Genomic DNA, 12,676 nt, shown 5'->3' with positions numbered 1-12,676 from the left:
TTTGTTGAGTCCTCCATTTGTCATTTATTGTGTCAAAACATCATATTAAATGCACTGCTATATCACAGGAGAATGGCCATTATTGAAATGCTAAGCACTATATTAAAAAAACTCACATTGCTAAATGTCCACTGGTATATAGATTTATTTTTTATTTTTATTTTTTTTGCCACAGGAAATATCTAAAATACCTTTTCTGGAAGAAAAATAAAATACATTAGACTTGAAAAAGAAAATGCTGTTTTTAGATAGTTTTTAATAAATGCATTTGGTTTAGGGGAAATTTCAATTCACAAAACAACTCTCTATTTACACCACCTACTGTGACTTTTAGTATTTATTAGTTATTAGCCATATTAGTACCAAGTCAAAGCTGCAGTTTTGTATACAACACCCTGAAAGCTCACCCCACTAACCTTTACACAGACTTACAAGTCACCGATGCATAATAAATATAGCCTCCACTTAATGAAGCTAGATCTTTATATTTTTAACACCCATTTGGAAAACCAATTAACTCTGGCTCTATTGAACAAATTGAACAGGAAATAAATCAAGTGTTAAAACATTGGTGATGAGCCAGACTTTCTGTAATTAGGGTGCTGATATGCCCAAGGCTGTCTATGTAGAGTTCCATATTTTGATTGACAACTTCGACAGATTAAAGGCATTGAATTTTTTTTAAGACACTGCCCTTTTCTCTCATTTCAAAACCCAGATACTTAAATCACAGGGAAAAGTCTTAAAATACTGCACAATTTACAATAGAAATTGCACTTAGCATTTCATATTCATCTTGCCAAGATAATATTTACTGTGATAAGTAAGATGCAATTCTATTGTCCTTCACATTAGTTCCAATTCAGAAAGGACATTTTGCTGCCTGGTTTTAAAAAAAAGATTTTTCCATTATTAAAATCAGAAATTAGTCAGGGGAAGCATAACAAAGTAAAAGAAATGGAAAGCAGGCAACAGAAAAATCAACAAGAAAAAAGGATGATAGAAAGAAGGATGTTAGGGACACTTAAGAGGCTATCGAAAGTTGTTTCGATAGTATAAGATGATGAGAAGATGTGACTAAGAAGTGAAGTGGAAGCTCGAACAGTAGGAAGCTGGAAAGGTGAACTCCGCACTGCTCCCAAGAGATGGAGGAGCCAGCAACCAGCGGGTGGAGGACCCAGCTCTCTGAATAGGTGTATTTGGTTTAGGCAAGAGTGAATTTATGTAGTTTAATTAAGGTCTAGATGAAATACACTTTAAGATTATGTACCTTACTTTACTGTTGTTTCATGTTCACCAATTTTGACACTCGACAGTGGAAATGACATAAAGGTCAGTGGAAATGTGTGTCTGCTTTTGCAGCTTGTTAAATTGACATTTTTATTATACTCATCTATGTCTTCCGGGTTTCTAGATGCACAAAGCTGGGTTTCTAGATCCACAAAGTGAACAAAATGGACATAAAACATTATACTACCCAGCCTTGTCTTCCTCTAATAATGTTTTTTCTTGTTTCTTTTAACAATTGTTTTCTAGTATGATGTCTAGTACAAAGTTTGATTAATGGCTAAGAAAATACACATCCTTATATATGTTACTATGAATTGCTTTACCAAATCCCAAAAGGTTTGGGAAAATCTATATTATCCTCTACAGTGAATTTAGTACATAATTGAATTAACTACTTCCTCTAAATCTCTCTCATCTCAATTTTTCCAAATATCTTTTTCTTTTAAAAATCTTTATTTTAGCTATGATATTTTTACATTTCAGAAAACGTTATCCCTTTTGTAAGGCAGGTAATATTTAATTTGTAGACTATAAAATAATGATTTCATTCATACAAATGAGCTTAGGTCAATGAATGTGATCACTGAGGCCAAAAGAAGGCATAACATTGTAATGGATAAAGGGCAGAGATTTTTCTTATCCAGGTTTACCGAGTAATTTAAATGAAAACTTTTTATATTATTCGTTTTTCAAAATATTATCTAATACAATGTGACATAAGTAAATAAAACAAAATTCTGGAGCTTACTTTGTCCCTACTGTGGTTTTCTCCCCACTCCCCACTGTACTTCCCTCCTTCCTGAGAGATATCTAAAATTCTGGGTTTGATATGTCTTTTCTCTGCCTATAGTTTTATGCTGTGTACAGAGATATCTATAAATAACATCAACGGCATGTTTTCAACATTTTATTTCTTGTTTTGTTGATTAGTAACTGAGGACGCTGGTTTTCCTGAGAATAAACGATATCTACAAACTTCTTTATTCCAATAGGACTCTATAGTAGATAGGATTCCTGCTTATAGATATTGTTTCCAGTACCAGAAAAAGAAAATTTCGACTCCCCTAGAACTTAGGTGTAGAAACACAGAAAAATAAATTAACATGACAACTGCTGAAGTTAGAATAGAGGGAAATAGGCAGGCTGATGGGGGAAGGTATCGCTGAGGAGCTGACTCCCAGCTAAAATCAACTGAGAAGGTGTCCTAGCCAAGATCTAGAAATGAGCAGTCCTTTTAAGGAAAACTACAGGTGCCCAAATCCTAAAGTATGAACAAGCATGAGCTTTTCAACAAACAGAAAGCATTCCCAAACACTCTCTGAAGCACATTTCATTTTATCATTTATTTTCAGGTGAAACACAGGAAGGTTCATTTACTTGCCCAAGCTAGAAAATGGTAAAGACTAGATGCAAGCCTAGATATTCTGTTTCCAGAAACTTACTCTCAATACCCATATAGCTAATTGGCTGAGCAAGAGAATTAATGAAGATGTGCCTAGGAAAGGTTGCAAGAGGCCTTGATTTCCTGTGAGGAGAGACTGCACTTTTTTTTTTTTTTTTGATATTTTGTTTTGTCCAATTTTAGTGGGAAGTCATTGAAGAGTTGTAAGCAGTTGGGTGATATCTGATTTACATTTGAGAAGGACGATTCCTACTGCTGGGAAAGAATGGATTATTGGAGGAGGTTAGGAGTGAAACCCATTAGAAGACTTTCATGGAATTCTAAGCATGACTGATGATGGCTCAGATCGGGCCACACTTAGATGAGTTGTTTAGGATGTGTTTAGTAAGGTAATCAATGTAACTTTTTGAAAGATGTGATATGTGAAGTGAAAAATGGGAAATACAGGATGATTACATTTTTTGCTTGCACAATGAGTGAATGGACATACTATAAGTAGGGTAAGGTATACTGGACAAGGGATAGGTTTGACAGGGCCTGAGGCTATACAGTAAAAATTCTGTTTTAGCTGTTTTAAGCAGAAAGGCTTGATAGAATGTGAACTGTTTAGATGGTCAATCCAATTCACATATGCTGTCTAGAATAATTTTTGCTCTTAGGAACTCTCTGGTAGTCTTATTTGTATTGGTACTGTGTTGATAATTTGTGTATCATGAACTTTTACAACCTATTTATTCAGAAGGGACCTCATATCTTGTGGGCTCTTCTGTGCATTTGCAACACATTTAGTAAAATTATTTACTAGAGAGTTTGGAGGTTACAGCAGGGGAGCGCAGCTCCTCATATACCCTTGATAGAAGAACTGTCCTCTCCCCTGTTGGGGAAGGTCGTCCTCTTCTACCGAGTGGAGGGGTGAGGGAGGAGGGGACCCTGCCTAGCCAGCCAGATCAGCTGAATCAACTCTGGCAATCAGTGGGGTGACAGATGATGCAGTCAGATCGCCCTCACATACGATGCAGAAAAGAAAGCCTCTTTAATAAATGGTGCCGGGGAAATTAGAAAGTCACATGCAAAAGAATGAAATTAGACTGCTATCTGTCACTGTACACCAAAATTAACTCAAAATAAATCAAAGACCTAAGTATAAGACCTGAAACAGTAAGTTTCATAAAAGAAAACATAGGTACTAAACTCATGGACCTTGGTTTTAGAGAGGATTTTAGAATTTTACCTCAAAGGCAAAGGAAATAAAAGCAAAAATAAATTAATGAGACTATATCAAACTAAAAAGCTTCTGCACAGCAAAAGAAACCATCAACAAAACAAAGAAGCAACCAACTGAATGGAAGAAGATAATTGCAAACAACACCTCCGATAAGGGATTTATAATCAAAACATATGAAGAATTTATACAACTCAACAACAATAAATTAAACAATCCAATTAAAAATGGGCAGAAGACTTGAACAGATACTTCTCCTAAGATGCCATACGAATGGTCAATAGACATATTAAAAGATGCTCAACTTCACTAGCTATTAGGGAAATACAAATCAAAACTATAATGAGATACAACCTCACACCTCTTAGAATGGTTATTATCAACAAGACAAGTAATAACAAGTGCTGGAGAGGTCGTAAGGAAAAAGGGGCCTTCATACACTGCTGGTGGGAATATAAATTGGCACAGCCACTATGGAAAATAGTATGGAGGTTCCTCAAAATTTAAGAATAGAACTATCATATCACCTAGCAGTCCCTCCTCTGGGTATCTGCCCCCCAAATTTGAAAGCATTTATCCGTAAAGATAAAGATATATGCATCCTGATGTTCACTGCAGCATTATTCACAGTGGCCAAGACATGGAAACAAGTGAAATGCTCTTTGGTAGATGACCAGATAAAGAAGACGAGGTACATAAATACAATGGAATATCACTCAGCCATAAAAAAAGATGAAATACTGCCATTTGTGACAACACAAATCTTGAGACTATCGTGCAAAGTGAAATACGTCAGACAGAAAAAGTTGCTAACCATATGATTTCATTCATACGTGAGATCTAAAATTGAAAGCAACAAATGAACAAGACAAACAAAACCTTATAGCACAGACAGACAACAGTTTAGTGGTTACCAGAGGAAAGGGGAGAGGGAGGGAGGTAGAAAAAGGTAAAGGGGGTCAAATATTTGGTGAAAAAAGGAGATTTGACTTTGGGTAGTGAACACACAATGCAATATACATATAATATATCATTGAATTATACACTTGAAACCTATATAATTTTATTAATCAATGTCACTCCAATAAATTTAATCAAAAAACTATTTACTAGAGTTCTGGTTTTGATAATAGTATTTTTTAGTGGGGGAGGAGGTGTGAATTATATGGCAGTAAACAGTAGATAACTGGGAGAAGCAAAGTGCTACTTGGACAGCCATATTTGTCTGCCACTCCTTCCTCAGAATCTTGAGCAACTCTGTCTTGGAATATTTCAGTTTTCTCGTATTTCAGAGGTTTTCAAAATGTAATCTACAGACAACCTGTCAGAGTTTACTGGGGCACTATTTAAACAATATGAAAACCTAGGCCCTATCAAGCCCTCTTAAATCAGAAAGTCTAGATTTAGGGCTCAGAAAGGGCACTTTTAAAAAACTGCCAGGATGATTCTTGTTTTTGTTAAAATTTGAGAATAACTGCATTACTTAATTGGTACAATGTGTGTAATTGTATTGTCTCATTAATAGATGCAGTAAATGAATTAGGACTCAGCCCTATCCATCTGGAAACTTTTCAGTAGACAGGTTTCCATGACCTAAAATGCTGACAGAATACATAAGGTAAGATGACACTTCTAAGATTAATTATCTCTGAATTGAAGGTGAAAATTTTATTGGCACGCTTCTCATTCTATCTCTCCTTGATTATGCTCCTACTATCCCTCTATAGATTGCTACAGTGATTAGAGATGAAAGCTCATTTTACTAATTCAATGAATTTTTTTTCCCACTTAAAAGTCTTGGAAAGATGATTTCCATTTAGCTAGGTTTTAGATGTCCTATAGACTGCTTTCATTATTGGCGGGTATCATATCACTAAGATGTTCCACTCCCACCCCTCGCCCATCAGAGCAATCTCTTCACCTTTTTATAATTCTGGAACAACACTGCGCCACACCTAGAGACCAAAGAAGGGGATTCCTAGTAGAGAAAAAAATCAATTTAAAAAAGTCTAGACTTTACAGGTGCCTTGAGTAATCTAAGGCTTCAACATGCTAGAATGCCCATCCCAGATAAAACTTTCTTCGTTTATGAAGTCAGAAGACACAGTTGGCCCATGTGTAAAACTTTCCAAAGAATTTTCATAAATTCTCTTGAATGTTTTTATTATTTGAAAATTTCTCATTTATGTGCCCCCAGATTAACTCTCCAGGCTTGCCTATTTCCTATGCTTTATGTGCTTCTGTTCAGTTCTGTGACCATACAGGTCAGCACTGTGCTCTTACAAAGGAGCTTTTTCCCTCTCAGACTCTAACTTCATCCTCCAAATTGTGAAATGAATTTAATCCCAACCTATAATATCCTCTTTCCCAGCCTCCAGATACAGAGACCAGTATCTCTTTTCTCTGTATTCATTATTGCCCGTATTATTTCCATTTCAATTTGTGAAACAGTCTACAATAGTTAGCTTTTTTTTTTGTAATTCTGTATGCCACCAGTTGGTCGGCTTCATGAGCACAGGCACCATTCCTACTTATTGTGGCATTTTTAGGGGTCTCCTGATAGCTGTCTTCTGTTTGTCTTCCCATATCTATTATTTTGCCTTATCCACTATATTCTGTGCCCTAGGAGGCTGGCCTCTACAGGTCGTATCACTCAGGCTCTCTTGCCATCTGGCTTTCTCTTGATTAGGCCAAGGGGAGGCACTAACAAGAAATCAAAGGACAGAAAGACAAAGAAATCAGGATGTTCACCCCCCACCATCACTCTTGATCTCTTTTGCTGGACCACGATTTGACACTGTCACCTGTAGGACAGCCCCTTTACCACTGTGTGACTGCTTTTACAGATTCCGTAACAGTGACTTCTGCTTGCCCCTTTGGGGCAGGTTTTTTAAAAATTAAATGTATTGGAGTAACATTGGTTAATAAAATTATATAGATTTCAGGTGTACAAGTTTACAATATGACATCTGTATACTCTATTGTGTGCTCACTACCCAAAGTCTAGTCTCCTTCCGTCACCATGTATTTGACTCCCTTTATCATATGTGGGATATAAACCCCAAAGCAATAAATAAATGAATAAAACAAAGAAACACTCTCAGGGCAGGGTTTCATAGGCTTCTTGCTGTTATTAGACTCTGATTGCTTTACCATTCCCAGTTGACATGGCCTCTTCACCGAGTTCTCTTGAATTGTCCATGTGAGTGTGCCATCTGGTCAGTGCTGACAGCTGGGCTCATATAGGTAGTATTCATTAATTAGTTATAAATTTGACCTTTCTGGTCTCTAAAGAAACTCATGTTTAATTTTCAAAATAATTGGATAATTCATTGTTTCCCATCTTCTGTGGAAATGTTTATTTGCATAAAATTCAGGGGTTCTTTGGGGAGATATTTTCTACTTTGTTACTAATCGATAAAATTTCTACTTTTTTACTACTGATAAAATTCAGCAATTTTTTTTAGAGCAGAGAACTTTCACAATCTTTCTAGCATGAGTTACAGAACCCAAAGTAATATTAAAAATGAACCCATCATAACATGATATATAAAATTTGACTATTAGACAGAAGGCACCAAAACCTGTGGTTTTTTATTTTCAATTACCCTAAGCCTACAAAAACATAATTTCATTATGGAAATAGTTTGGACTACATAAAATTAAGCCAATTGTTTGCTTCATTAGAAAACATAGGGCACTCAGTTCAATGACGAATTAAATCACCAAGTGGAAGTAGAGTATATTTCTTGGGGCTTCACAGAAACATATTTAGAACAAACAATATTATAGTTTTACCCAGTAGTTAATATGCATCATTACTTCACTCATTCTTTCAATAGTTCTGAGCTGGCTGTAGCTCTGTGTTATTCTAGCTCTGAAAAGTGCTGGATAAACACTAGTGAACAAAATGCACAAAGTCCCTGTCCTCATCAAGTTGGGAGGAAACTATGGAAGCAGCCTGCCTACGATCCCTTCCTTCCCTCTGCAGGAGCAGGAGTATAGGTATTGACCCTTGGGAAAAGAGAAGACAAAGAAACACAGTATATTTTTTGATCTACTGGACTTCCAGGTAAGCAGACACATGACACTTGCTAGGAGGAAGAGTTCTTCTCTGTTGAAAGTGCTAGGCAGGATATCCTTGGCTAAAAGATTCCATAAGGTTAATATATTCAGAATCTATGGATTTATGAGGCGTGGTTCCCTGGTGAATGTGGACAACTTTCTGGAATATTGTCTTAGTTTGTTCAGAGTGCCATAACAAAATACCATTAACTGAGTGGCTTAAACAACAGAAATTTATTTTCTCATAGCTCTTGCCAAATCCTGGAAAAGTCTAAGATCAAAGAGCCAACATGGTGGGGTTTTGGTGAGAGCTCTCTTCCTGATTTCAGATGGTCCCTTCTCTCTGTGTCCTCAAAAGGAAGGGAGATAGAGAGTAAGTTCTCTTGTATCTCTACTTACAATGGTGCTAATCCCATCATGAGGGTCCTACCCTCATGACTTTATCTAAACCAAATTATCTCCCAAAAGAACCATGTCCCAAAACCATCATATTGGAGGTTAGAGATTCAACATATGAAGTTTGGCCCACACAGTTAGGCCCACAACTGATATTCAATGGGGATATTGTATAAATTAATGCTTCTTATTCCATAAGTTGACTATGAGGACCTCATCTAGAGACATGATTTTTCTGGGATATGTCTGATACAGGAAAGAAGAACCTAGGAGATGTTTTTGATGCCCGTGAACTCTCTGGCTTCTGTGCCAAAGCTTCTGGATTGCCTGTATCCTTCATGCTCAGTACAAACTGATCGATGGATACAATTTGACAATGTGATCCAAGATCTAGTGAGGATGCAGTGCACAAATAAGCACAGACACAACATCAAATTACAAATTTTGATAAATGTTATAAAAGAAAAAAATTTAGATTTGGGTGTCAGCTAAAGTTTCCTTGAAAAGGTGACTTCAGGTTAAGATCTGAATGTTAGTTTCAGATTAGCAAAGAGGGTTACAGGCTGGGTATGAAAAGGGAGTTACAAATTCTCTTTAGTTATTTGTATGTTTAATTGTTATCAGTTTTCTTCATTTCATTATTAACCTAATATTTGATAAAACATCAAGAGTGCATCATAACCGATGATTAAATCACTAAAAGTGTTAGCCATTCTTCAAGTCTTAGATTAAAGTTTCTCTCTTCTGTTATCTTGTCTGTATCCCTCAGGTGGCTGGGCAACAATTTCCACATTTTATTACATCTCTCTAGTCTACTCTGCCCCTTGCCTGCCTTGAGATATACCTCTCTTACAGCATATATCACATTGATTCTCCTTATCTATCTATGAGACCCTTGATGCTAGATGACATTTTAAATTTATATTTGCACATTTTTTCTATCTTTCGCTTGTCCTATGTATTTTTATTTATATTTGTATATTTTTGTATACCTGGCACATAATTTTGTACACCTTCACAAATGTTTGCCAAATAAATATATCTTATGTTGAAAGTGTTTAAAGCATTTATATTTATTCTTATGCAAGGGTTAGAAACTATTAAGCATGAGTAAAATGATTGTTGACAATTTTATTTAGTTTTTGACTCCAGAGAGCTATTAACTATTCACATTAATTTGGTAATAACTATTAATATAACACTGCATGTATGTGTGTTGGGGAGAGGTGGGGGTACAGTTGAGATAGTGTGTGTATTTATAGTTAAGACTTAGGATTTTGAGTAGTTCTCGTTATTATTAACTTAGAAAAGTAAACTGAATTGAGAAACGTAAACTCAAGAAGCTTAGAAATCAAAATGATCTAATAAAAGAAAGTATAGTAATCATATAACGATATTTATTAAAACTATCTACAGGTCTATTAAACACCATGGGAAAAAAGTTACATAGTTACATTGTACGTAGAGCCAGAAGTAAAGTATAAAATGGTCCCCATAAACTCATATACCAAATCATTTTCATGAGTCCACAGCAATTTATCAGTTTAAAACTGGAGTCCTATATTATATTCAGTCTTTAGTGCACTAAAATGGTCAGGGAAAATACTGGATCCATAGTCTGGGACCTCACAGAGAGTTCATCCAGAGTGAGTGAACGAAAAGTGCTGTGACTGAATGAGCCCCACTGGAAAGCAACAAGGAGATTAGAAGGCAAATTTCATTTTAATATTTTTTCAGGCAAGGCAACCCCCTTGGTTGACATCACAGATTGCAAGGACCTTGTCAGCTTATAATCCCTTATTCTTTTTATTTTTACATCTACAGCACCTGGTCTTCCTAAGTGGTCTCCCATCCAAGTACTAACCAGGCCTGACCTTGCTTAGCTTCCGAGATCAGATGGGATTGGGCCTGTTCAGGGTGGCATGGCCATAGAGTACTAGCTTTTATAATTGTCCATGTACTGAGTTTCAGCAGAGATCTTAATTTCTTCATAAAGCTTTGAGTCTCTGCCCAGTGTCATTTTATTCCAACCTGAAGGATCTGAGACATGCTAGGCAGGTCTAGTGGTAAAGAACTTCCTCAGCGTTGGTTTATCTGGGAATATCTTAAGGTCTCCCTCATTTTCAGATAGTTTTGCCAGATATATGATTCTTGGTTAAAAGCTTTTTTTCCTTCAACGCTTTGAATACATCAACCAGCTGTCCCCTGGTCTCCATGGTTTCTGTTGAGAAATCTGCTCATTATCTTATTGGCAAAAATATGATGAAACTACCTCCTCTCAGCTTTACAGATGTTAATAATGTACCTTATCTTATTCAACAGAACATTTTCCTATAGTATCATGGTATCAGTTAACTCGTAGCATCATTTTTTAGAAAAAAGAATTGAATATTTTAAGTGTAGATACTCTAAAAGGTCTTTAAAAGATAAAAATTATTACAGATCTTCAAATTATAAATGAAAAGGTCACTGAAGCATCCTACATATTTTAATTTATAATAAAGTAAATATCAATCTTTACTATCTCACATAAACAAAAAGCTCTTGGGGGTCCTTATTTGTTTTTGTTTTTGTTTTGTTTTGTTTATATTTTTTTAAGTGTAAAAAATATAAGGTCTTGAAACCAAGAAGTGAGGAAACCACTGGTTTATATCCAGCCATGATTGGTCCATGTCTTGCTCTGACCTCATAAAGCACCATTGTGATGGAATTAGAAAAAACTCCTATAAAGGCCCTGACTGGGCTGAAGTTTTTGTCCTTAGAGCCCAGGAAGCTGATTTGTGGTGACCTGTTGGACTGGATTAGTTAGCTTGTTTTCTCCATTTTTGTTGTTGTTTTGCTTATTTTTCCTCTTGCCTTTACTTTCTTTTTCTCATTTTTTTAATTCTTTTTCTTATTTTTTTCTTTTTTCTTTGTTTTTTTTGTTTCACTTTTTTTCATTTTCTTTTCCTCAGTTTTTTTCTTTGTTCTTTTTCAGTTAGTATTAGTAGTTAGCATTGTTAGTACATTTAGTAGAGTTAATATTGGTATTGTTAGTATAGTTAGCATTGTTCATTAGTATTAGCACAGTTAGCATAGTTAGCATTGTTCATTAGTATTAGCACAGTTAGCAATAGTTAGCATTGTTTATTGGTATTAGCACAGTTAATTAGTATAGTTAGCATTTTTATTAGTATTAGCACAGTTAATTAGTATAGTTAGCATTTTTATTAGTATTAGCACAGTTAATTAGTATAGTTAGCATTTTTTATTAGTATTAGCACAGTTAGCATAGTTAGTATTGTCTGCTAGAATAGTTTACAGTGATAGTATTATCAGTTAGTGTAGTTAGTGGTCACTATGCCACATGACCTTGCAGCCACCTCTATTGGCCACTACCAGCTCTTGCACACTATTGGCGAGGGCAGCTTTGCCAAGGTGAAGTTGGCCCGACATATTCTTACCGGGGTAGAGGTGGCTGTCAAAGTCATTAATCGGCGGGGCGCCTATCGACCTTTACAAGAAATAAAAACCATGAAAAGCCTGAACCACCCCAATATTGTAAAATTATATCAGGTGATTGACACCAAATACACCATCTTCCTTGTAATGGAGCACGCGAGCAGAGGGAGCTTATCTGGATATCTTCAGCGTTTCGGCTGTATGAAGGAGCACGAGGCCCAGGGCATCTTCCGACAGCTGATTTCGGCTGTGCATTATTGCCACCAGAAGGGCATCGTCCACAGGGACCTGAAGCCAGAGAATGTGCTTTTGGATGCTGAACTGAATGTGAAACTTGCAGACTTTGGACTCAGCAGTGGGTATGTTGGCCGCAAGCTGCATCTGTTCTGTGGCAGCATTCCTTATGTCGCCCCAGAGGTCTTCCTGCGGCAAGGCTACGATGGCCCCGGAGCCGACGTATGGAGCCTGGGAGTTATCCTTTACGAAACTGTTACCGGGAAATTGCCGTTTATGGCATTAGATGTGACTGTGCTACGGCAGAAGATCCTGAAAGGACAGTACCAGGTCCCCTATTTCGTGTCCTTTTTGTGCAAGAACATTCTGAAAAAAATTTTGACACTCGACCCCCAAAACCGAGGAACTCTTGAAGAATTGATGAAGGACCCATGGGTAAACATGGGGCAGGAGGAGGAACTCCAGCCATATACAGAGCTGCCCTGTGAGAACGTAAACCCCCAGGTGATCCAGGAGATGCTGCCCTTGGGCTTTGAGCAGCGACAAATTGAAGAGGCAGTCACAAGTGGAAAGTACAACAGCGTGTTGGCCACATACCTAATTTTGAAACACAAAACACCCAAGGT

General features: G+C 36.6%; 1 protein-coding gene and 1 pseudogene across 2 annotated transcripts in view; both read right to left on the bottom strand.

The window, feature by feature from the left end:
• KHDRBS2 (KH RNA binding domain containing, signal transduction associated 2) overlaps positions 1–12,676 on the bottom strand; it is a 511,685-nt gene that overhangs the window by 123,390 nt on the left and 375,619 nt on the right. The gene's annotated exons all lie outside the window — the stretch shown is intronic.
• On the bottom strand, positions 10,191–10,309 carry LOC111740499 (annotated as a pseudogene).

This window comes from Pteropus vampyrus, unplaced genomic scaffold (genome assembly GCF_000151845.1).
Source record: "Pteropus vampyrus isolate Shadow unplaced genomic scaffold, Pvam_2.0 Scaffold64, whole genome shotgun sequence".
NCBI classification, from domain to species: Eukaryota; Metazoa; Chordata; class Mammalia; order Chiroptera; family Pteropodidae; genus Pteropus; species Pteropus vampyrus.
Note: the sequence above shows the minus strand (reverse complement) of the source record. Positions and strands in the feature narration are given on the sequence as shown.